The sequence below is a fragment of the Equus caballus genome, chromosome X, assembly GCF_041296265.1.
Source record: "Equus caballus isolate H_3958 breed thoroughbred chromosome X, TB-T2T, whole genome shotgun sequence".
Classification (NCBI taxonomy): Eukaryota; Metazoa; Chordata; class Mammalia; order Perissodactyla; family Equidae; genus Equus; species Equus caballus.
Genome location: NC_091715.1, coordinates 87,086,219 through 87,113,365, shown reverse-complemented (window position 1 = coordinate 87,113,365; position 27,147 = coordinate 87,086,219). Strand labels below are relative to the sequence as shown.

The window sequence follows — 27,147 nt, the reverse complement described above, 5'->3', positions numbered from 1 at the left end:
TACACTGAATATAGGTAGGCCCTGTCTAACAAAAACTTGCTGCTTCTGCTTTACTGCCTTGGAACACTCACTCTGAGGAAAACCAGCTGCATTGATGCAAGTTTGACTACTGGGAGATTGCCATACTGTGAGGAAGCTCAACCTGGCCATGTAGAAAGACTGTGCAGGAAGAAAGTACAATACCCAGAAAGGCCCAGCTGTTCCAGCCACTCTAGTTCAGGTGCCAGATATGTAAGTGAAGAATCCACTCTGGATGTTACAGTGTATTTCAGACGTCCCAGCCATCTTCAGACACTTGAGCCACCCTATTTGAGACCCCAGTCATCGTGGAGCAGAAATAGCAATCTCTGCTGTGTACTACCCAAACTCCTGACCCAAAAAATCTAAGAACAACTGGTTTTTGTTTTATGCTCCAAAGTTTAGGGATAGTTTGCTATGCATCAATAGATCAACCGAAACACTTAACAACTAGCAGTATGAAAGATGAAATTTAGAGATAATTATTTAAGAAATTTATACATATCAAAGATCACATAAGATTAGGTCCTAGGAACTTCCTCAGGTTTGACAGTCAACCATTTCTTGAAATGGAGATACGAAAACATTTGAAGATCATTACTATAGACTGAATGTTTGTGTCCCCTGAAAATTGATGTGTTGAAACCTAATCCCCAATATGATAGTATTTGGAGGTGGGGCCTTTGGATCATGAAGGTGTAGCCCTCATCAATGGGATTAGTGTACTTATAAAAGCAGCCCCATCTGACAAGGGGTTCATCTCCAAAATATATAAGGAACTCGGTATAACTCAACCACAAAAAACCAAACAACCCAATCAAAAAATGGGCAGAGGAGATGAACAGACACTTTTCCAAAGAAGATATACAGATGGTCAACAGACACATGAAACAATGTTCAACATCACTAATTATTAAGGAAATACAAATCAAAGCTACAATGGGATACCACCTTACACTGGTCAGAATGGCTATAATTACCAAGACAAGAAATAACAAACATTGGAGAGGATGTGGAGAAAAGGGAACATTCATACACTGCTGGTGGGAATGCAAACTGCTGCAGCCACTATTGAAAACAGTATAGAGATTCCTCAAAAAATTAAAAATAGAAATACCATACAATCCAGCTATCCCACTACTGGGTATTTATCCAAAGAACTTGAAATCAATGATCCAAAGAGATTTATGCATCTCTGTGTTCATTGCAGCATTATTCACAATAGCCAAGATAGGGAAGCCTCCCAAGTGCACTTCTATGGATGAATGGATAAAGAAGATGTGGTATATATACAATGGAATACTACTCAGCCATAAAAAAGACAAAATTGTCCCATTTGCAACAACATGAAAGGACCTTGAGGCTATGATGTTAAGTGAAATAGCCAGACAGAGAAAGACAAATACTGCATGATTTCACTCGTATGTGGAAGATAACTAATACACGGATGGAGTGAACAGAATAGTGGTTACTAGAAGGGATGGAGATTGAGGGGTGGACAAAAAGGATAAAGGGGCACATATGTACGGTGACAGACAGAAATTAGACTACTGGTGGTGAGCACGATGAAGTCTATTCAGGAATTGATGAATAATAACGTACACTTGAAATGACACAATGTTATAAACCATTACAATCTCAATAAAATTACTGGGGAAAAAAAAAAGCAGCCCGAGAGAGCTCCCTCTCCCCTACTGCCATGTGAAGACACAGCCAGCTAATTTTGCCAGTCCAGCAAAGCTGGATTTGACTGTTCTAAGAAACCATAAGTTCATTTAGTTGTAGGTTAATCTTATTTAATTCCAAAAATTATTTATAGTTAATATATGTTCAGCTACTTCAAGTGAAATATACACATTTATACTCACAAAACTTTTAAAAATGCAAGATGTGGAAAAATAACATTTTAAAATGCCTGAAACATTATCTTGTTGACATTTATCTACAATTAGCTATTGATATAACTTAAAGCCAAAATAAAGTCAAAATCATACTTAACACATAAATTAAAATATTAACACATAAATTAAAATATTAACACACAAATTAAAATATTGTATGTAAAATAAGCCAGTCGAGCATGAGACTAATTTATAATCACTTCCACCATAATCCATAACTACAAAGAAATGTTTAAATTTTCCATTAAGATATAAGTAATATATTTCAAGTATATATATATAATGTACCTTTAATATATATTTATTTATTATATATAAATATGTATATAATAATATGTAATATATATATAATTAGGGTACATATGTATGAGGTGTGTGTGTATATATATTTATGTGTATATAAGTATTTTTATCATTTCAATTATTGTAGTATTAGAACTAGATAATAGAATCTATGGATAAGAAAACAATTACCACTGAAAAAAATAAATGAATCTAGACTTTAACATGTGCTAGTTAAGCATGGGTCATATATCCTAACAGAATTAAAATTGCCAGTGAATAAAAAGTAAAATTGTGTCAACTGATAGAAATAGGGGCTATATATTACTTTCTGATATAAGGGAAGTGGAGTTTTGTGTTCACTTGCTTATCTAAACAGAAAAGAAGGTAATTTAAGTAAAAAAGTTATTATCCCAACCTAAGATACCAGTACTAGTAACTTAACTAAAATCCCTTGCAAAAGCATGCCCTAGAATGAATCTGTAATTGGCCTGGCCACATACTCACCCCCAACCCTCTCAACACTCATAAATTGAATCCCGTTACGGGTAAATAAGAGAGAGTGAACGGGTTTCTAAGGACTCCCTTTAGTGAACAGAACTGCTTTTTGTCCCTTTCTGAACGCGCATAAAAGCACCAGCACCCTGTTTCTGAAATGCAGTTCTTATATTTGACATTATCACATGTATACCTTTGAGGTTTCAAAAGTTGACCAGTCATATTTATAAACTCTCTTGTTTATATTAGCTTTAACAAATATCAGAAGGCCTCAAGTAGAGATCAACGTCTGCTGTTTAGTTATTAATAACTCTATATCATTTTTAAATAGTCTAAAGCCCAAACGCAAATTGGGGATTTGACTTCCTTCTCAATTCACAGTTTCAAAGTTTACAGTCTGAAACACCATTTTATCCATTCCTCTAATGCAGAGAAGGCATTCAAATGTCATCAATTAAATATAGTATTCTATTTCTTTATTCAGTGAATTCACAAGTGGCTTTATATTTGCACATGTAATTAACTAGGTTGTCCATTGTTTTATAAAATCTCCGTGAAATATTTCCTTCAGTGAGATTGTTAGAATTTAATTTTTAAGGATTTGTCTTGAAAGGCTTCTGAAAATTTAACTTTTAATGGGAAAAGAAGAGTTAACTACTTTTTCCTTTGGTTACTTTAATGATTCCTACCTAAGATTGCATTTTGCAATTTGTGATACTTCCAGATAGAATTCAACATAAAATAATTACATGAGCTTAACAATTTATGAATCCTTTGTAGTCTATTTTGGCAACTGGGTTTAACTCTTTTGCCCTTTACTTTTTAATGGATGAATCCTTAATCTCTGATGGCACTTTTATGCTCAGATTCATAATACAGAGGTATTCAAAACACAGAGGTATTTTTCTTAGCCAATGAATTTAGAAATATTAACTATTTCATGAAAATCATTCCTTATGTCTCTCAAAGGGAAGAATAATTTCCTTATTTCAAGTGCTGAAGATGATTACTGTGCAATATAAAAGAGCTATTACATTAATGACCATGTCATAATTTGTCTGTCTTCAGTCCTTCAAGGAAACTGTGGCATACAAATTAAAACAGTCTATTGACTGGAATAGTGACTTGATGGAATAGAAATAAATCCTGGATTATTCGTGAATAAATGTCTGTACTGAATGCCTAGTTATTTTTCTGACAGTAAAAGACAAATCCACGGGGTGTCTTTCCCTGTAATCTACATCTCTTGATTTAAACTCACATCAATCAAACTTCCAAAATGTATGAATGCTCAGAAATGATACTGGTGTCATCTAGATGAATCATTTACAGGCAAACTATCAAATTCCCAACATTCCATACTAAACATCAGGTAAATATCATTACATTTCCATAACATGATGTAAGTGACATTTTAGAAAGGTTAATCTGGCAGCAGAGAGGCTGGACGCAGATAGGCCAGCCTGTGAATCTCATTATGGAACGCTTGAGTACCATGTTCTAGAAGGTTCATTAGAATTACTTGTCAAAGTTTTCAAACTAATCATACAACCTTGCACCCCTCCACCCCCTGACTTCAATTGTAATACACCCTGACCCAGCTTACTCTAGATTTACCACTGTCACCGGTAATTCTGATTAGAAAGGATAACGATAAATAGGGTTATTATTTTTTAAGGATTACCATATGCAGGGGTGCTTTTAATTCATATATAAAAGGTTCTCAAGGGGCCGGCCCGGTGGCGCAGCGGTTAAGTTCGCACGTTCCGCTTCTCGGCGGCCCGGGGTTCGCTGGTTCGGATCCCGGGTGCGGACATGGCACTGCTTGGCAGCCATGCTGTGGTAGGCGTCCCACGTATAAACTAGAGGAAGATGGGCACGGATGTTAGCTCAGAGCCAGGCTTCCTCAGCAAAAAGAGGAGGACTGGCAGTAGTTAGCTGAGGGCTAATCTTCCTCCAAAAAAAAAACAAACAAAAAAAAAAAAAAAATAAAAGGTTCTCAATATCAAACTATTAAGCATATTTTAAGCTTCTGAGTTCCCATATTCTATAATAATCAATGGCTTCATTCTGGATGTCAGAAGTTGTCTGCTTTTTCCCATGGGTACTGTCTTTTAGCTAAAGAATTTATAATTACTCAATATATCGTAAAGTAAAATGTGAAAATATCTTAGTTAGAAATTCAACTTGAGATTTTCACCTGCATTATATGGCCAACATGCATATCTCACTTTTAACTCATAACTCCCAGTGTAAAAACTCCCAGATGACACATTTTATAGCAGGCCTTTACAATTTGACCCTACACTTTATAATCATAAAACTTCTTACTTTTCCAATTCAAGTCATCTTACAGAATAGATCAGTTCACCTAATTGTTTTCTCACTGTTCCATTTCATAAAATTTGAATGGTCTGTCTCATTCCTCATTTTCCCTTTCACATGCTGTTCCTGAAGTTTTTACCCTTCAAGGTTTTTATTTATTTAATACCATAACTTATTACTAGAATGTGCAGGAAATTCTTTATGATGCTCAATTGTCCAAGAATCAGATCTCTTAACTCTGACTATTTTGCTGTTAGATTTTGTTAGGGCACATGGAAATCTTTTAAAATTTATTATGTTTATTTAACTTTTGCCAAATGAGTCAGACATATTACTTTGATGGTTAGAAGTCTACATGGCATTACATGAGTGCATCTTACTTTGAGTCATGATTCATTTCAGCTCAATCAAAATGAAAATAATTTGCCTGTAGATAAGCATGATGAAGCTTCTTTTTTCCGGAATGTCACTGTTTGTTTAACAAATTGTTAAATTGGCAATTGACAGAGTTTTGTGAACTTTGTAAATGACATAGCATTGTTACAAATGTTTGACGCTGTATAATTATGTGACTAACAATTAAAACAGGACAAAATTGAAACTTATGCTTTGAAACCGGCACGTGTCCCAAAGTAACATTAAGTAATATTAAAATCAGGTGTTAAAACTAAAAGCAGACCATTGCAATGATCTCTAAGATAAAACCCAGTATCAACTAAAAAAAAAAAGACATAGAAAAAATGTCTACATTGTTTTTGGTGCTAACCACATCTAAGTTTAGTGATTTATATTTAAATTTATGAATTACCCTAAGACCTTCATTTTCCAGAAGCAGTTATTTGGCAGCCTCAAACTATTCAAAAAACAGTCATATCCAGAAGTAAGGAAGCGAGGGGGAGCAAAATTTGCCACCCCAAAATGTGTCTTTTTAATGTGAGTATTACCTTAGGATGATTATTTTTAAGAAACAAAAGACTCAGAAAGTTTTTCTTTGTGAAAGTTACCTTCCCCTTAACTGCCTAAAAGAACTTGGATAAATGGCCTATAACAGGAATGGAGCTATCACCAGAGATATCTACAAAGAATATGGGTTAAATGTGGTGGGGGAGACTTGGCAGGGCCTAGAGAATCCTCTCTGTGTCCCATTCTCTCTGCATGGCATAGCAAACATTTCTTTACCAAACATTTTCTTTCTATCTCCATGTGAATTGCCTTCCTCCCTTTTGAAGTCCCAAGCCACTATCCCCAACATCCTGTTTGGTCTTTGGCTGAAGGTGGTGTTTAAGGTGGTGGCTTTGGCCATTTCGATGAGTTACTCAGCTTTCCTGGGTCTCTCCCATGTACGCATGTTATTAAACTTTGATTTTCTCCTGTTAATCTGTCTCATGTCAATTTAATTCTTAGACTAGCCAGAAGAACTTAGAAGGGTAGAGGAAAATTTCTTCCTCCTCTACATTTGGCAACTCTGGTAGGACAAACTTAACTGGCTGGATGCTGCTCACTGTCCAGGGCTAATTCAGTGAGAGATCTTGGTCATTTAATAAAAGCCAACAGGAGGTAACGGTTCTTACCATGTCAGTCTCCTGGATCTCTGCCTGCAGAGTCCAGAGGAAGTGAAAATGGTGAGTTTTTTCCTTTTCTAAATTTAGATTAGCAGGGAAAAATATTTGTGAAATTAGTTTCTTTTTTTTTTTTTTTTAAGATTTTTTTTCCTTTTTCTCCCCAAAGCCCCCCGGTACATAGTTGTGTATTCTTCGTTGTGGGTTCTTCTAGTTGTGGCATGTGGGATGCTGCCTCAGCATGGTCTGATGAGCAGTGCCATGTCCGTGCCCAGGATTCGAACTGACGAAACACTGGGCCACCTGCAGCGGAGCGCACGAACTTAACCACTCGGCCATGGGGCCAGCCCCTTGTGAAATTAGTTTCTTGGACTTAGGGACTCTGGTAAATTTCGTGGAGTGTTTTTGACTTTATTGATCCTTTTCCACCTAGGGATGGTCACTGTTTTTCTTTGTCTCTGTCTGTTGTATCGTTTGTCTTGCTTTTGTATCTTGAGAGCTTGGTTTCATGACCAGTAAGAATATTCTCTTTGGTCTCCACCAGCCAGAGGATGCATGTACTGGCAGGCATCTTCGTAGCCAGTCAAATAGATTAGGATTCTGAGACATGCAGCTCTCCGTCTGATTGTGCCAGCTTTCAGGAGAGTATGTCATAAGGGGTCCCAGTCCATAAGGGGCCTTGTCATCTCAACTTTCATTGCTCTGTTAGTGCTGGAAAAGTCCCATTCCTGCTTGGTGTCACAGATTAGTGGGTCTGTGACTGTAGGCATCCCATGTTCCCATGGGAAACCAGAGACATCATTTTCTTTACATCTGTGAAACAAAGGCCTTCACTTTCTTAGACTATTTTTGGGAGTGAACTTTCTGGATCTTGTGAAGGCTGTTTCTTTTGCACTCCCTTTGGGGATGCCTCCTATGTCATGGTTAAGCCAAAAAAGGCTTATTTGTTTGACTTGCTATTAAGATCCTACTTGTCAATGACCACATAATAGATCCTTTAAATTGGAAAAACTTCCAAATTGAACATTTTTTTTACAGAGCTGTCATGACAAACAGCAGTTTTATTGGTACCCTTGGAAAGACCAAATTAAAAAGGTGGATACAAATAAATTTAACCACACCCTTAAGAACTTAATGGAATTTGCAGTCTTAGCTTCCCCTCTTGGGTCTTGCAGATGCTAATGAAAACATTAGGTTAATTAACAAGAGAATGGGAAGAAGTGGGTGGAGAATCAAAGGGCACTGCATAACAAAGTGGAAAATATTTAACGGGTTATTAAGAAATAAGGTAAATAAAGCAAATGTTGAAGGGGGGAAACAAAGAGGAATCAGAAAGGGAGGGACAAGGGATTCATTTCAGCAGGATGGAAATCTATATATGGTTATTAAAAGATGGGATAAATAAAATGGACATTGATGGAGTTAAAACAAAGGTTTTAATAGAGCACTACCTAAGATTGAGCAGGCCAAAGGGATTCCCTGCTCGTTATCCCAACATTAAAGGGCACCAAACAAGTCTGCTCTATTTACCCCAGTTTAAAGAAATTTAAAAAGCTGGAAAGCAGAGATTACAATGAGAAAACTGACCAACAATCACTTGGGGGAAACAGGTGGGTTAATCAAATTAAAGATTGAAAAAAGGGTCGGGGTCCCTTGGCTTTCCTGTCATCAGCGACCCAAAACCTTTTGCACTAGACTGGGTAATCCGGGAGATGGAGAGGAAATATTTCTGGGACTCTTTGATGTAGGACCCCCAGGAGCTGTGGTACCAAAACCCCTTGGTGGAACCCTGATTGAGGCTATAATTATATTGAAAAAATATGGAAATATAAGGGATGATAAGAGTATAAAGGTTGGAATGTTCAAGTGGGTATTATAGGAAGAGGTTACATCAACTTCTAAGTGTTTTATGGAAATGCTTGTTATGTCTGGCCAGGAACACTTCCCCTACCTAATATTATAAGATTGAGACGTTGATGGTGTCCTAATGGAAGCTATGGTTAGAGATATAAGAGTTGATGGAATTAAGACGAAAGTTTGTAGAATTGGTGTACTTGAATGGGCTTTATGTAAAGTGATTGTATCTCTTTTGCCTGATTGTATTATGCGGAAGGACATTGTGTCTCACTGGGGAATGTTTCTCCTACCTGGTGTTGTAAAACAGATGGCATGTAAATCCACCCTTCAGGCAATGTTCATTAAACATGTTAAAGTGAGTCAACAGGACTGTCTGAGGTGACACAGTGTGAGAGAAACTGAAGGCTAATATTTGGGGGCTAATAAGAAGGATAATAGAGGTCCCCTCCAGGGTGAATTGGTCTAGGGTTGTATTGTGCACTCAATATGTGCAAACATTCTGAAGGCATGGTACATTGTCCTGAAGTTCTAAAACATGGAAATCTTTTGATTTCCATCTTAGTTGGAAATCTGCCTGATATAAAAAAGCAAATTTAATGAGATGGGTAGGTCAATCTCTTGATATTCAGCCTAGGAATTGAAAACAACTGTTTTTGTTTTATAAATCTCTACAAGACCAGAAATGGACCTCCAGAGAGTCCAGAGTCCTTTTTAGAGCAATTTATATTCTTTCCCATCTCCTTTTGAGATGTAAAAGCTTTACCTGGTCTCCTCCTAGGACCTCTTATCTATACTTTCCTCAATTCCTAAGACTGAAGGAAAAAAAACTATTTGGAAATTTGGCAAATAAAAAATATCCTAAATATCCTCTCCTGAAATATTAGTCAAAAGCTTTAACAGATAAACTTAACATTTTCCAATTGCCAAAATAAAATTTGGATGAAACTGTTCTCTTATAAACTGGTGAGTCTTGTATTATACCTGATTCATAGCAAAAATTTAACAGAAGTTATAGGGCCTCTATCTGTGTTTGTCTGTGTTCATATATGTGTACATATACACGTTGTAAATGTGAGATATTTTGCTACATTTGTATAGTAAGAGCTCCATCTAATTGGGTTACAGGTCAAGCACTTATAAGGATTGGACATTTTAAAGTTCTCAGAAATATAACAGAAGCTAAGCCAAATATTTTTCAAGTTAATGTGATATGGAATAATCTTTGTGGGGCTGGCTCCATGGCTGAGCAGTTAAGTTTGCATGCTCCACTTCACAGCCCAGGGTTCACCAGTTCAGATCCTGGGGATGGACCTACACACTGCACATCAAGCCATGTTGTCGTGGCATCTGTCATAGAAGAACTAGAATGACTTACAAGATTGGCAACGGATGTTAGCTCAGGACCAATCTTCCTCATACACACACAGACAAAATAATAATAATCTTTGGTTAATAAAAGCAAGTTTAAGTTTGTTTGTTTGATTGAAATAGGCATGTCCTCAAAATTATCAGCATTTATTTAATATAATGCAATATGCAGCATTTATTCTACCTGGGTTATTAATGAAACAAGTGCATATTATCTCTGTTACAAAACTTGTCAGCAAAAATAATAATTTAGAATGATAGCTGATTTTATCTAACGTCTGATAAAGCTTCCATGGGTAATCTAAAGAAAATTGTTGGGAGCAATTATTTAAATAGATGTAAATGAGATAAGAGTTTAGAGATAAACTTTAGCAATAGTTATATTTTGTGGCATGTGTACTCCAAATACAAAATCTCTTTTATAACTTGAAACTTTAGAGGTTTGCTAGATTAAATTAAATGATGGAAAATTTATTAAATATCTGAATCATTTTCAAATAAGATAAAACACTGAAACATTAATTATTAAACAAGTCTAATTTTACCTAATTTTGTCTTTTTACTACAGAGAAACTAAAGCTGTTTGGGTGTTTTAGTAGACTGTACTATGAAGTAGCATGTGTTTCTGGAAATTATAAAAGTATTTATAAATTTGCCAAGCAACCACATGCCAATATAAAAGCGTTCATAATTGTTGACTTCTTTAATTTTCCACTAGAAATTAAGGTCTCTAAGGGTTAAAAATTCTAATTAATATATGTAATCACAACTACTAAAATAATAAGGGAGATATCTTTGTATGCAAGAAAAATTAAGTGTGTGTTTTCAATAAAAAAATATGTATAAGGAATGGAAATGCATTTTGTTAAAAAAATAAAGAGAGAGAGAAAGTACAAGACAAAATCAGAATGTAAAAAAGAAAGTTATAGAAAGTTTTTAAAAGAAGAACCCCGAGAAAAATGTTTCATGCATGGTCAAGCTAAGATTAGAATGAATTTAATTAAGTAAATGAATTTTAATATCAAAAGTATGCTCATGCAAAATTAGAATTTGATTTTTTCCTCTGTTAAAAGAACAGTTTCTTGGGCCAGCCATGATGGCCTCATGGTTAAAATTCAGTATGCCCCACTTCGGGAGCCCCGGTTTGGTTCCCAGGCATGGAACCACAATACACGTCTGTCAGTAGCCATGCTGTGGCAGCAGCTTACATAGAAAAACCAGAAGGACTTACACCTAGAATATACAACTATGCACTGTGGTTTTGGGGAGAAAAAAGAAAAAAAAGAGGGGAAGATTGACAACAGATGTTAGCTCAGGGTGAATCTTCCCAAGCAAAAAAAAAAAAAGTAAACTTCCTTAAAAATTTTACAAAAGACGGTTTCTTGGACTTTGGTCTGCTCTTAATAAAGAGATTATGAAAGATTTTTTGTTACCTTTGAGCAGTCTGCCCAAAAAGCAGGGATTTCGTGTTTATCAAAATAATTTCATGTTCAAAAAGCTGAGGCCTCTCTATTAAGAGAGCTGGTTTTCTTTCAACTGTTTAACTTTCTGTGTTTGCCTTTAACATCTTCTACTGTCACTTTGCTTAAATGAGTAATGTAGCATTGTTTTACAGTGACATACATTCTATTTGACCATTTTTAAACTTAATGATACTTTTTACAAACTTCCCAAAATTCAAATCCTATATAAAGGTTTTTTTTTTTTTTTTTTTTTTTTTTACCTAAATGTAACTTTGAGAATTTTCAGAGGGCCCTTAGGGCTTCTCAAAGAATTTACTTTCTCCTTATAAAAAGGGAGATATTAAACTAATTGTGTTTATTTTATATGTTAAATCACATGGGAAGCATTATCAAATAAATAATGATAAAGCCTTCTTCATTTATATTATGTGGGTGGATGTTATTAATATAAATGGTCTAAAAAAAATATGAAATTCCTAAAATCCAATAAGTTCTGATATAATGCTATCAGTCGTAACTCTAGTTAGCTTAAAATGTTGTATGCCACAGAAATTATCAAATTTCCTTGTCAATTGCATTGTAATAAAATCTTTAACCAAGTAATGTTACATCTTTTGTCATTTACAGCTATTGCTTTATTCTGAAGCTTTTGCAAATACACCTCATCAACAGAGAGATTCATGGAAAAGACTGACACTGCAGAATACAGATTTCTGATAAATTGTCAGATCATAAAACTGAACTGGACCAGAAATTATAGAAATCTAATGGCGAAACTGATGGCCTCATAAAACCGCTAACAAAAGATCAAGATCAAAACTTGACTAAATGGAACTGAATGAACTGATGAGAATGATTATAATTTTTATGAATTTTTGTTTGAAATATTGCTGATTTTTTAATGTGTTTTTCCAGGAGTAAGCAAATTTTTTTCTCTTTTTCTTAAGTAACTGTGATTTACAGCAATTTGGTAAATTATACCTTTGAAGCAGAATTTAAAAATTTATCTTTTTCTCCTTTACTTGATCCCTCCAGAATTTGAGACCTCTTAGTGAGTAACTATTCTTATTCTCATAGCACTATAGTTATTTGCATAAGTTCAATAAGAATCTGTTCTCCTATAAGTAGAACACAATTGCAAACATTGGTTATATTGCCAAGGCTTTGAGTGGAATGTCATATCTCAAAGATACATGCATAAACTTAGATATGGCCAGGCAGCTTTAAGGACTTAAGGTTGATTTTATGGAGCTAACTAAAGCCCCTTGGAAATATTGGCCTGGTACCTTGCTTACAGGATTCCTAGCAACCTTACCAGGTGGGTAAATTAGGTCACTTCCTGAGAGGTGCAAGAACTTCAGCATATTTTGGTGACCTCAAGAAGAGAGGAATTCACACAAATCTATAGGTATTGCAGGCAAAGTCTGATGACATGTCTCTAGGTTGGCTTTCTTGGTCTTGAGAGACCTTTAAATGTTCAATCTGAGATTCCTTATGAAAAGTCCCAGCAAAGCAGATTTAAAAGAGCCTATAAGATCAATCATTATTCTTGCTGTACTTATGTAATAAACAGCCAAGTTTATTAAAATTAGAATTATTTTGCAAGTAAATTAGTTTTAATTTGACTATGTTTGGTAGAAAGGAGGGTGACTTTAGAGAGAAAAATTATGTTTGGGTAGAAACTATATTACACACTTGTGGATATTAGATTCTAGTTCTGTTAATTGTCTTTGAGGCTTTGTTTTCCTCTCATAAACTGAACTGAATTCTTTTAGTTTCCTCAAATATTTGGCTACAACTCTCCAAACTAATGACTCCAATTTTTCTCTCACTTTTGACTTGGAATCGTTGAGAACTAAAGCTCTCCTTTATCTGATGCCCTACAAAATGAAGCTGAACAACTTGATCTAAACTGAAGGGAGATCACCACAATAGCCCATGTTTATACAATCTTTGTGCCTGTTGCTGTGTAAGCCACTCAAAAAGTTACCTGAACACCCAATGACATCATCAGAGGCATTTCAAACTGCAAAAGATATGTCAACCCTGATGTCTAGAAATCTTTTTGACTGTCTATCCCTTTGACTCAAAAACTGGCTTATAGTTTATTCCAACATTAACCTTTGTTTTGCTTTGGTTCCATAGAAATGTCTCTTATTAAACACCTGATTGTTTGCTCACACACTATAGGCCTAACTTGGGTGCTCACCTCCATCATTTCCTCCTGAAATGAATTTAACTTTCCTGATCTGTTGTCAGGGCTAAGAGACTGGTCCAATGAGATGGAACAATCTATCAACTTAGCTCCTGGATAATGAAAATTCTTGTTTGAAGTTTCAAAGGTGGGACTGAAGGGGAACAAAATTTGCTACTCCAAAATGTGTCTCTTTAACATGAGGATAATTTTAGGCTGATTATTTTTAAGAAATAAGACTCAAAGTTTTTCTTGTTACCTTCCCCTTAACTGCCTAAAAGAATTTAGATTAATGGCCTGTAACAGAAACAGAAATATCACCAGACATGTCTACAAAAAGTATGGGCTAGGTGTGGTAGGGAAACTTGGCAGTGCCTAGAGATCAGAGTTGTCTCCAGGTCCCATTGTCTCTGCTTGATACGGCAAACACTTGTTTACCAAACATTCACTTTTCCATCTCTATGTGAATTGCCTCCCTCCCCTCTGAAGTCCCAAGCCACTAGCACCAACATTGTCTTTTATCTTTACCTGAAGATAGTATTTAAGGTTAGGGCTTTGGCATTTTGGCATTTTACTGTTTTCCTGGGTCTCTCCCATGTATGTGTGTTATTAAACTTTGTTTGATTTTCTCCTGTTAATCTGTCTCATGTCAATTTAATTCTTAGATTAACCAGAAGAATGTAGAAGGGTAGAGGAAATTTTCTTCTGCCCCTACAGGAGAAAGAAAAGGAATGAAAATTGCCAAAATATTTGTTACTAAGTTCATTCTCAGAATCATATCTACTTTCTTCTGCTTTTATATTTAACTTTAACAACTTTGGTTTTCTGGTTCTCAAACTCAAAATGTATTAAAATGGTTGGTAGCTGTTAGAAATGAAAACATTGACAGAAGGAGAAACTTCCACCAATTATCCCTTGATCTGCCTTCTGTAGCTATATAAAATAAGTGTGATTCTTCTTCTGCACAACAAGCCTTCACTGTTTGAAGATAGTTAGAACTCATGCACTAATATTCCTATTCCAAGCTAAAATTTCCATCCTAATTTGACATGGTTTTCAAACCTTTCATCATCCTACTAATCCCTTTCCTTTTTGCCCATGTAATTTATTTATGTAATCAATAAATCAGATGTTAAGTATTTAACATTATATTGTTGGTGATAATACAGAGTTGGGAGATGATGCATTTACAGATCACATATGATACAAATAATCACCTTATTTTTTTATAATATAAGCCAATATTTAACATTTTCTAGCTGTTAAATTATTTGAAAATTTGTCTCATGATAGAAATCACAAGTTTTGTTTTGAATAGTGCTTTGTCTCTGGTGTCACTTCTTTATATTTGCAAAATAGCTTTCCCATTGCCATAGTTACACACATGTCTGTTTAATTGATGCATTTTAAACAAACCAAATGTCATTCAAGCAACAGATGGTTTCCGACTTGAATTATATAGGTTGGAATCATACAGTATACAGTGAAAGATGAAAAGCTTGGCATTGTCATTAATTGCATAAACACTTAGGACTAAATATTCCCTTGTTTAATGTTAGCAGAAATCACAACAAAAAAGTATGTGATCAAATAGAAGTTTAAAAATAGTAATGATTAGAATATTTTCCTAATAAATTGAAGAGTGGGCACATCAGCTAGCATGCTGTAGGGAAGCAAAATTTGCCAACCAAAATGTGTCTCTTTGGCGTGAGGATTATTTGAAGTTAATTATTTTTAAGAACCAGAAAGACTCAGGAAGTTTGGCTTTTTACCTACCCCTTAACTGGTTAAAAGAATTTAGATAAAGAGCATGTTCCAAGAAGAAGACCTATCATCAGAAATATCTACAAAGAATATGAACTAGGTGTGGTAGACTGGGAAAATTTAGCAAGGCTTTTTAATCAAAGTCTTCTGTATCCTATTGTCTCTGCATAGCATAGCAAACATTTATTTACCAAACATTTGCTTTTCCCATCTTTCTGTAAATTGTCTTCCTCCCTTTTGAAGTCTCAGATCTCTAACTCCCTTCTCTTTAGCTCAGGACTGCATAGAACCCTCAACTGCCTGCATGTCTGGGAACCTCATATCTTTGGGGTTCCTGTATGTATGAAATTAAATTTGAGTTTCTCCTGTTAAGATCAGCCAAGACTTTGAAGGATAGAGAAGAAATTTTTTCTCCTCAACAATGCTAATAATTTCTTTAGTGTTTTGTACCAAACATTGGTAACCTGTTTATTTTAGACCCTTTCTAGGGTATGTAAAATGTGTTTAATTTCATCTTCTTTACCTGGCACTCATCAGCACATCAAAAATAACTGCTACTCATGCAAAATGTGTCACTTCCTGGAAATTAACATGAGATTAAAAGACCAATGTTTCCTTTGAACTCTTTTTCATTATTTTTAAATATTTGGTGTTCTATAATTCTTATTGGTAATCAAAGAGGAAGTTGAAATAACTGCATCTTCCAGAAACAACAATTGTCAGTGATGGAAGGTAGCATCAAGCAATGTAGGGGTGAACATAGCTAGGGGTTGAAAGGAGAGGAATTGCAAGCAATTATAATCTGTAGTAGTACTGTACTGTTTTATTGTTGAGCTCTCTTTACAGATGTATTTTTCTGAAAGCAGACTTCCCCCTATTTATTTTACATATAAACAAGAACACCCCTACATTTTGCCTACCACACTGTAGGGGAGAAAGACATCTCCTCTACCCACTCTGGGTCCTTCTGACCAGAGAATGAATTAAATTCACATGAGACAGAATAACATGAGAAAATTAAACAAAGCTTTATAACATGTATACATAGGAGAGGCTCAGGAAAACTGAGCAACATGCCAAAATGTCTGAAGCCACCACCTTTAATGTCATCTTCAGCTAAAGACAAAGAAGGATGTTGGAAGTGGCAGGAGTCAGTTATGGGAGGTTACCAGACAAGTATAGCAAACAAGAGTAAGAATATTATGTAGATTTGAGTCCTTGCCTTCCACATTGATGAGAGTTTCTAGAAATAAGGTCAACCCCCTTCTTCCTGGTGCAGAGAGGGAGACACCTTTCCAGATGGAGATTTCCTTTACAAATATAAATGCCTCTTAACAAAGGGTAAGTAAATTCTACTTTTCAGAATTTCTTTCCTGTCTGCAGTTTTTTAAAAAGTAACCAGCCCAAAATATCCCCCATGCCAAAGAGACATATCTTGCGGTGGCCAATTCCAGTCCCCCACAATACCTCCTTACCCTATACACATACACACACACACACACACACACACACAGAAATGGTATTAAAAATAACCTCAACATGATTGACAAGTTAAAAAGTTAAAAAATAACAAATTATTATTATGCTATGGTCCCAGGAGAAAATTGATATGGCACTATCCTTTTCATTGTTATTAAAAAGTTTTGTATATGTATTTATTAAATATATCTAAACTGAGGATGAAATAGAAACTAATGGAAAGATATAGACTCCTGAGCTAAAACCATCAAGTCAATCGTATATGTCTATCTTAAATATATTATTTGCATCTTATTGTAATATTATTTCTGTTACTTTCATTACATTTGGGAATTAGGGAGAAAAAGGCATGCAGTTTTGATAAAATTGATAGCTAACACAATCAGCTATTCAGTGGTTTTGAAAACACTAGATGCATAAAAATCACCTAGTTAATGTGTTAGTAATGCAGATTTGAAACAAGGGGCCAACTTGCTTTAACTATACTCATTGTCTGTTTACAAAAGTAGTTAGCCCACTCTCTAGATAACATCTCTGATGCTTGCATCACCATGGTAATGGGTTTTTAAGTTTTTCAGGAATTGAGAGTCACTCCTTGTCCCATTCAGGCTGGTTAAGATCAATGACTCATCAACTGAGCCTGTGCAGAAGACTGATAGGTGATCTTCTGATGTCAGGGAGCTGAAAACTACACCCTTAGATCGCACTGAGACCACCATTTTGTACACACATATCCTATAAAGAACTATACAGCTTGACTACGCTTGCAGAGATTATCAATTACCTCACTTCTCCTTACCTCCAATCATCTATTCCCACATTACAGACCACCCTTTACCCCATAAATACCTCTAATCCTCATTTGTTAGAGAGGCAGAATTGAGGTTTGTTCTCCCATCTCCTTGTTGGACTTCCTTGAGAATAAACCCCTTCTCTGCTACAAATTGTCATCTTGGTGATTGGCTTTTCATGCAACGGGCAAAATGAACTTGGTTCAGTAAGAGATTCCTGGGTTCCAGGTATTAAATATTCTGATTGAATAGGTCTAAGGTAGAACTCAGACATTGAGGCACAAAATCCCTTGACCACAATTTCAGGAAAAAAAGGGAAAACACAGTGCACTCATTAAATTTTCTAAATATTTTTAGAAAATTTGTTTGAATTTTAAAAATGAATTAAAAATTATAATTAATAAGTTTATAATAATATAATTCTAATGCCAGACTGTACTGATTAGAAAAATTTTAGAAAGTCATTACTTCATGATTTTTATACAATAGACATGCCCCTTTGCCACAATATTCTGTTTAATCCCATCTACTACCTTGGCACTCATGGAGGGACCAATAAACAAACATAGCTCATAGTAAATCTATTGAAGGGGAGCAGAATATGTCCCCCGAAAATATGCCTATTTGGCATAAGGATTATTTTAGGCTGATTATTTTTAAGAAATAGCAGACACAGACTGAGTAGAAGTTACCCTTTCATAAGAGACATTTACAGTTATAAGGAACATCTCCATTTGTAAGAGTGTATCCCTCTCTGTACCAGGAAGAAGAGGATGACTAAATCTGTAAAAACTCTTATCAATGGAGAAAGCATGAACTTAAATCTGCATAACAATTGTTTCCTTGTTTACTGTGCTTTGCCTGAAATCCTAGCTCTCCCATCATGCAACATCTTCTTTTCTCTTTAACTGGAGATGGTATTTAAGGTGATGACTTGGGTCATTTCAGGAAGTTACTCAGTTTTCTTGGATATCTCCTACGTATACAGGAGCTATACATGTTATTAAACTTCTGTTTGTTTTTCTCCTGTTAATCTGGCTTTTATTACAGAGGGGTCTCAGACAAGAACCTAGAAGTGTAACCACAGACCAGGAACAGAATTTGCTACCCCAAAATATGCCTCTTTGGCATAAGAATTATTTTAGGCTAATATTTTTTTTATAGTGAAGAAGATTAGCCCTGAGCTAACATTTGTGCCAACTTCCTCTTTTTGTTTGAGGAATATTGGCCCTGAGGTAATGTCTGTGTCAATCTTCCTCTATTTTGTATGTGGGATGCTGCCACAGCATGGCTTGATGTGTCGTGTGTAGATCCGTGCCCGGGATCTGAAGCTGAGAACCCTGGACTGCTGAAGTGGAGTGCACGAATTTAGCCACTATGCAACCAGGCTGGCCCCTACCTTGATTATTTTAAGAAACAGCAGACATGGGGAAAAGCTCTGAAAACCTAGTGGAAGTTACTCATTTGTAAGGGAAATTTATAGTTGTAAGAGAAATCTCCACTCATCTGTAAGGGTACCTCCCTCTCTGTGCCAGGAAGGAGAGGATGACTAAATCTATAGAAATGTTTATCAGTAGAGAAGGTAATGACTTAAATCTACGTAGCAATTCTACCCTTGTTTACTGTGCTGACCTCATCCTGACAACAAAACGTTAAAGCTACTTTTTCAGGGTGGCAAGCTAGCCAGGAGTGTGCACAGAAGAGAAAATTTTGATCTGTCAATTGAAGCTCATCCTGCCAGACCTTCCACATACCAACCTGCCCTCCCTGATCCCTTAAACATCACCTCGTAACCTGGATCTGGGAGACAGAGTTGAGAGCCTGGCCTCTTGGTCCTTGCCAATCAATTGTATAATAAACTTTCTTCCTTCAAAGACTTGTGTACACAGTATTGGCTTCTGTGTGCGTGGGTGGAGAGAGTCCTTGATCAGTAACAGAAAGGTGGAGGGAAAATTATTTTTTTCTCCCTCACAGTAGCATGAATTTGCATAATTTAAACCAATATTTCTGAGTATGTGGTCTAGGGATACTGTGGGTAGTGGTGGTGGTGATAAGGTTGAATTAAATTTTCAAATTAGTAGGCCCCATCACAGATCTACTAAATCAGAATCTCAGAAGTCATGACTTAGAAATCTGCATTTTTACCCAAACCCTGGATGATTCTTCTGTTCACTAAATTTTGAGTGGCACTAATTTTAAGCACTTACTATTGATAAATCATTAAAAACTATATTATTAATTGAACATTTATTTTCAGCTAATTGAAGAAAAATAGAGGTGTGAAAATGCCTAGCACTTAGATGTGATTATCAAATTTTAGAAAATTTACACCATAACTGAATATTCATTGACTAGATTGATCAAAATAATTATTGAATACTTAGAAGTAATCTCCACCCCACTGAAAATGCATAATATAAATTAAGAAACCTAACATAGTCAATACAACCTAGAATAATCAAGTTTTCATATAGTTGTACAGTCAGCCTTCCATATCTGCAGATTCCTCATCCACAAATTCAACCAACCACGATCTAAACGCCTATGTCTGTACTGAATATATACAGACATTTTTTCTGTCATTATCCCCCAAACAATACAGAATAAGAACTATTTGCATTGTATTAGGTATTACAAGTAATCTAGAGATGATTTAAAGTATACAGGAGGATGTATGCAGGTTATATGCAAATACTACATCATTTTATACAAGGGATTTGGTTATCCTTGGATTTTGGTATCCAAGTGGGGTTCTGGAATCAATCCTCCCTTGATACCAAAGGAGGACTATATCTAATTCCCCCAAATAATCCACTCACTTCAGATTGATTCCAGTCTCTCCTAGTGTATCTCACATCTAAAATAGCTATGCCCACTGAAAGCTATGGCTTCATGATGTGGAGACAAGATGCACATTAGGGGAGCTGAAGGCTAAATATATGTCTAATGTACTTTTATTACATTAACTAGAAATGGAAAGCACGATACCAGTAATGCTCTATGCCATTTTGAGAGTAGTTTCTCCTATAGATTAATGGGATAATTATGACCTCAATACAGGTGATAGCAGGTAGAATTTATTTCTTGTACATAAATGCAAGTGGCAGCTGCTTCAACAAAAGGAAAAAACATTTTATCTCAAAACACACACACACACATGCACAGACTCACACTTCTATGATTTAAAATCTAGAATAGAAAGAATCAAAACATCTTATTATTAATCTTTGAAAAAAGATAAATCAAAGTTACATTAGAAATACCAGAAGAGTTAGATATTTATCTCTGAAATTATTTAGTCAAATAATATAAATAAAGATGTGTAATATTTATTTAAAGGTAAGAGTAAATGTATATTTACCTTTAGCATGCATGCAGTCATACATGCTAACACTGAAGGCACCCATATACAAATGAATGCAAACAAATATTCAATAAATGAACTCTAGCTTTAAGCTGACTATACCAACAAAAAGTTTATGTGTCTTATATAGATTTACTAGGCTATCTTGCAACATAACAGAAACTAGGGCATATCCATTATCAAATAACTCTTTGATCAATAACATGGAAATACAGTTTCTTTAAAAAGATTATCATGTTTAGATTTAAACTTGTCTTAAATCCCCTTAACTAATACTCATAACATTCCTAGGATATCAGAACTCCACAATCAAAAGCAAGAAATATTTTGGGTCTATATAATTTTTTTGATGATATGGCCTCAGTTATTAGGTAACAATGTGATTTTATCTAATAAATACACATTTAAAAAAAATCCTATCCTACCAATGTGATGATATATTAATTTTGAAGTGGTCATACAGCCAACCTAATTCTTATTTCCTCTTTAACTACAATTTATGGGCTTAAAATAAATAATCCGATAAGCTATTTTTAATAATACCAACTGGTTGTTCTAAATGATCGCTGCCCTCTCAATATCAAATAATATGGCCTAAAAATGGGAAATCAATCTGATTTTAGGGAACATTTTTTCATTTGTGATGTCAAGAAAGAAGAAATTGGAAAAATAATCAAATATGTACATAGAGGAATATGAAAGATTTGAGTGAGAAAATATGTACAGAATACTTTAAATATAAATCAAAGTAAGTTTGCAACTATTTTACGTTAAAATTGCTTCCATGATTAAACTTAAATGGAACAGAACTCCCTTGAGTCTCACTGCATTTATAAACCGTTTCCTATGATAGCAGTGCCATAAGGAAGCATAGGCTCTGTTCTCAGTTCTATCCATAATTAAGATCAGGATCTTTCTGACTTCTCTTGTCATTCTCCATCTCCATTCAAATTATATGGTATGTACTCCCCTATCAAAGTTAAGTATTATAATTAGCTAATTTCAATATACTACCAGTGAATGCACATATATGGCAATATAAGGGAATATAGCTGCAATAATTGCAATGACAATAAACAGTGAATTGGAAATACAATTGGATTTAAGTCTAAATGCAAAAAATGTATTAGGAAGTTTTTATAAGAGTTATGTTATAAAAGCTATGTTCTAAAATTGAGAGAATATACATTTCTTAATATTTAAAACTAATATTTTATCATCACATCTATAATACTGGGTTGCATATTTACTTACATGTTTCTCTCCTCCAACTAAATTGTGAAGTTCTTGTTGGCAAGAACAGTTTATAATGTATGCATCCCAGTGCATGATGCCTGGCACATAGTCGATGGTTAGAAATAAATGAATGCCACTACCTTCACAGTGGAAATGAAAACAGTCTAAGGAATACTAAATTTTCATTGTATCCCTTTTGTGACTACTAACTAAACAATGCCTTGCTTGTGTTTAATTTTAACTAACACTGATCATTCTGTTCATATTTTATTATTCTGGAAGAATATATCTGTATTCCTGATGGTATCCTTAATTTCTGTGAGAAATATGTGTGCTATCACCAGGTTTTGAATTTCACCAATTTCACAGTCCCACCCTATGCTTCTTCATCCCTTGAATCTGTCAACTCAGTGGCAATTTTAATGTCAGGTAATTTCATATTTCAGAAAGGTATTGCAAAATAAACAATAACCCAAGCTAAATAGTACCTTGCACACTTAAAGGCAACTGAAAGTAAATGGTAAAGTACTCAGAATGAAAGGCATCAGTCTCAAAGTTTGCCATAACTGATGGAGACACTGAGATATCTATGATGGCTTCCATGTAACTTTCTTAAAACTCACTTCAAAGTAAGTAGTTTCAAGCATGGACACACAGAGTAGAACTGTTGTTCCCCAACTGTTTGACTTTAATTTCTTTGAACTCTACCAGAAACAGTGTCTCTTAATCTAGTAATTGGAAAGTAAATGATAATTGGTCCAGATAAAGGTTGTTAACACCTTAATCAGATGATACAATGTTTTAGATGGAAATACCTTTTATTTTTCTATCAAAAAATTGGGACAGAATCCAATAAGAGAGCTGGAGCAATTCATGAGAAGGAGCTGCATAAGAAAAAAAAAGAAACCTACATTTAAAGGTAACAACCAAAGCAAATCATTTAGTATCTGAGTTAATAAAAAAAATGACAGCAATTTTGAGTTATTTTGTTTCTGATACAAATAAGAAGTAATTAAAGCTAAGTCCTTTTCATCACTTCTGTAAGAATTTAGTAATAGTTACTAAACCAAGCAATGCTTAATTTAGAAGTGGGGAGTCTATTGGTGAATTCACTTTTTGTATTGTAGTTCAGTTCATTTTAAAACATATTCTTCAAAATAGTTTAAAATTAAGGGTTGAATTATTATCTTCTATCTATCAAATGAAAGCAACAAGAATTGCTTATCACAAAAGATAGGACAGTGACTCTTCGAAGAATCTGTTATTTTATTTTTCTTCATGATGTCTATCAGTGTATGTTTGTGATAGCTTTCCAAAAGGAAATTCTAATATTGATAATAATTAGTTCTTCACGGTCCTACATGGGTTCTGACTTTAATTTCTTTACCCATTAGCATGATTGCATTTGAACTTTAGAGAGAGAGACTTATTTACTCAGCTAGTTATCAGTTTCTAGGAATCAAATTGGACCAATGTGCTTTGTAAATGGAATAGATACATAGCATCATTTCTTATATTATAAAAGATAATTCAAATCTCATCAGTGTCTCATAATATAAACACAGTTGCCTCATACATAGGGCCTTTGTTTGCACTATGACCCAAATCCAGCTGATTGTATTCCTCATATACCAAAAAGTATCTAAATTTTATATTCAAGAACCAGCAACAGAAGGAAAACATTTTCCACCATGTTTGCAAGGCTTACAAGTTAATAAAAAATAATTGATGCTTGTAAAAATTGCTAAGAAATTTTTCCTTCATTGATTTACAACATAACATATTATTAACGTGACAAATACTTTTACCTTACATATAAACAGTTACATGCTACAGAAAAGGGAATTCTGCTTGCTGTTATGGATTCATTATACTGGGAAACTCTCTTTTAAAAAAAAAACACCTATTTATTAGACCTTATTATATATATCAATAATTATCAGCTTACTTATACATTTATGGATATATAAATGTACTGATGTCATCAGATTTTAACATGGCCATTACTTTCTGATGTAGAGAAGTCAGTAATTATTATGGGATATGAATATACAGAACCTGAACACTATCATTTCCTCCACGGACAGTACATTGGTCCATGCTACCAACATTTCTTGCCAAGAATATTGGATTTGCTTACTAATTAGTTTTGTTAATTCAGTCTGTCTCTCTATTTTCAACATACCAGAGTGAATTTGTTAAAGCCAAAGTCAAATTATGTCAATTCTCTTCTTACAATACTCTAGTACCTTCCTATTTCACTGATAGTAAAAGTCACAATCCTTAGAGCAGCCTTCTAATTCCTACATGATCTGGCCCTTTGTTATCTCTCTGATCCATCATGCTATCATTCTCCTCTTCCTCAAATTACTCAGTCACAATGGCCTCCTGCTGTTCCACATAGATTTTACCCAGTCTGTTCCCTATGACTGGAAGTGCTCTACTCCCAGTTGCCTGAAAGAGTTTCTCATATCCTTCAAGTCTTTGCTTGAATATCACCTTATAAATGAGGCGTACTTTAAGCACACTACTTAAAATGTGACTTACACACCCTCAAGTGGCACTACTCTTCCAATGTATGCTTCTCTAGTTTTTCCATAGCACATAAATACCTTCTAACATACTATATAATTTTTTTATTCTTTATTGTCTATATTCATGGGGCAGAGGCTTTTGTCTGTCTTGTTCACTGTAATATGTTCAGTACCTAGAACAATGCCCAGAACTTAGAAGGTAGAAGTCAATAAAGACTTGTTGAGTTAAAAATAAATTAATGAATTTAAGGACTGATATTTGTAAAAGAGAGTAGCATAATACTTGAGTTAAGTGACATATCTGAGGAATGCAATGTTTCAACGAAATGAATTTTCCAGTGTGTACCTTAAATTATAAAAACAAGCTTTTAAGGTAGCATCCTCTTTTCCTAGTTAAGAAATTTTGAGAGTAGCATCCTTTCTTCTACCTTACAGGTAAAGATGAGAAACAGGAAACTGGAAATTTTCTTCCGTATCTCATAAAAGAAGTCACTTACACTCTAAAGAGTTAGTTCCAATTCAGGGAGCATAAGGGAAGAAAGATTACTTTTTAAAAATCTGATATTTATTGAGTACTAAATTCCAGGGAGTAGATTTAACTGGGAGCTTTGAAAATAGGATAGACGAAGAAAAAGAGAATCAAGGATAGAAGAATGTACAGTCACAGTAGTAAAAAAAATAAAAATAAAAAACCTAACAATGGAGACTACTGGCTGCTGCTTTCAGACATCAGCAAGATGATGAACTAGGGTATTCTTGGCTCCAATTTCCCCAATGAAGCATCAAGTAAACAGCAACACACTGACCAAAGTAGCTTTGTAGGAGCTCTGTAAAGCATTTAAGAATATGTTTTCATCTTCTACAAGAGCTAAAATCTTGGAGGCCAGAAGGCAGTGAGATGATATGTTTAAAGTACTGAAATAAGTAAAGAGAGCAAGATAAGAAGAAAGGAACAGAAAATAATTTTTAAACAAACAAAAAAATTAACAAAATGGCAATAAGTGCATATCTATCAATAATTGCATTAAATGTAAATGGACTAAATGTTCCAATCAAAAGACAAAGGTGGCTGAATGGATAAAAGAATAAGAGCCATATACATGCCACATACAAGACATACTTGGGATCTAAAGACACCCACAAACTGACAGTGAAAGGATAGAAAAAGCCATTACATGCAAATGGAAACAAAAAGAAAGCTGGAAAAGCAACACTTAAATCAGACAAAATAGACTTCAAAATAAAAACTGTAATGAGACAAAGAAAGGCATTATACAATGATAAAGGGAACTATCCAACAAGAATAATTAATATTTGTGAATATCTGACTGACCAACATAGGACCAGCAAAATACATAAATCATATATTATCAGACATAAAAGGAGAAATTGACAGTAATGCAATAATAACAGGGGCTTTTAACACCCCACTTGCATCAATGGATAGTTTATCCAGACAGAAGATCACCAAGGAAATAATGGCCTTAAATGACACATTAGACCAAATTGACTTAACAGATATATACAGACTATTTCTTCCAAAAACTGCATAACACACATTCTTTTCAAAGTTTCATGGAACATCCTCCAGGATATATTACATATTAGGCCAAAAAACAAATCTCAACAAGTTTAAGAAGACTGAAATAATATCAAGTATTTTTTCCTACCACAACAGTATGAAATTAGAAATCAACTACAAGAAGAAAACTGGAAAATCACAAACATGAAGAGATCAAACAAAATTAAACAGCACACTTTTAAACAACCAATCAGAAAAAGAAAAAGTCACAAGAAAAATTAAAAAATATTGAGATAAATGAAAATGAAAGCACAACATACCAAAACTTACAGCATACATAAAAAACAGTTCGAGGATGGAAGTTTTTTGCTATAAATGCTTACATTAAAAATGAAGTAAGATCTCCAATCAACAAGAAAATCTTACAATTTAAGGAATTAGATAGAGAACAACAAACTAAGCCCAAAGCTAACAGAAGGAAGAAAAAAAAATAAAGATTAGGGCAGAGATAACAGAATTAGAGAATAGGAACAAAACAGAGAAAATCTATGAAAAGAAGAGTTCGTTCTTCAAAAAGATAAACAAAATTGACAAACTTTTATTTAGATGTACTACGAAAAAAAGAGGCAAGACTGTAATGATTAAAATCAGAAATGAAACAGGAGGTATTAAAACCAATTTTACAGAAATAAGGAGTGTAGGAGAATACTATGAACAACTTATACTAACAATTTGGATAACCCAGATGAAATGACAAATTTTCAGAAAAATACAATCAAATAAGGCTGAGTCATATAAAATTATGAACAAACCTATAATGAGTAAGGGTTGAATCAGTAGTCAAAAATCTCCCAATAAAGAAAAGCCCAGGATCAGATGGCTTCATTGGTGAATGTTAATAAAACATTTAAAGAAGAATTAACACCAATTCTTCGGAAACTTCTAAAATATCAAAAGGGAGAAACTCTTGCCAACTCATTCTATGAGAAAAG

General features: G+C 34.5%; 1 protein-coding gene across 8 annotated transcripts in view; it reads right to left on the bottom strand.

Moving 5' to 3' along the window:
- PCDH11X (protocadherin 11 X-linked) overlaps positions 1 to 27,147 on the bottom strand; it is a 667,170-nt gene that overhangs the window by 203,400 nt on the left and 436,623 nt on the right. The window lies entirely within an intron of this gene.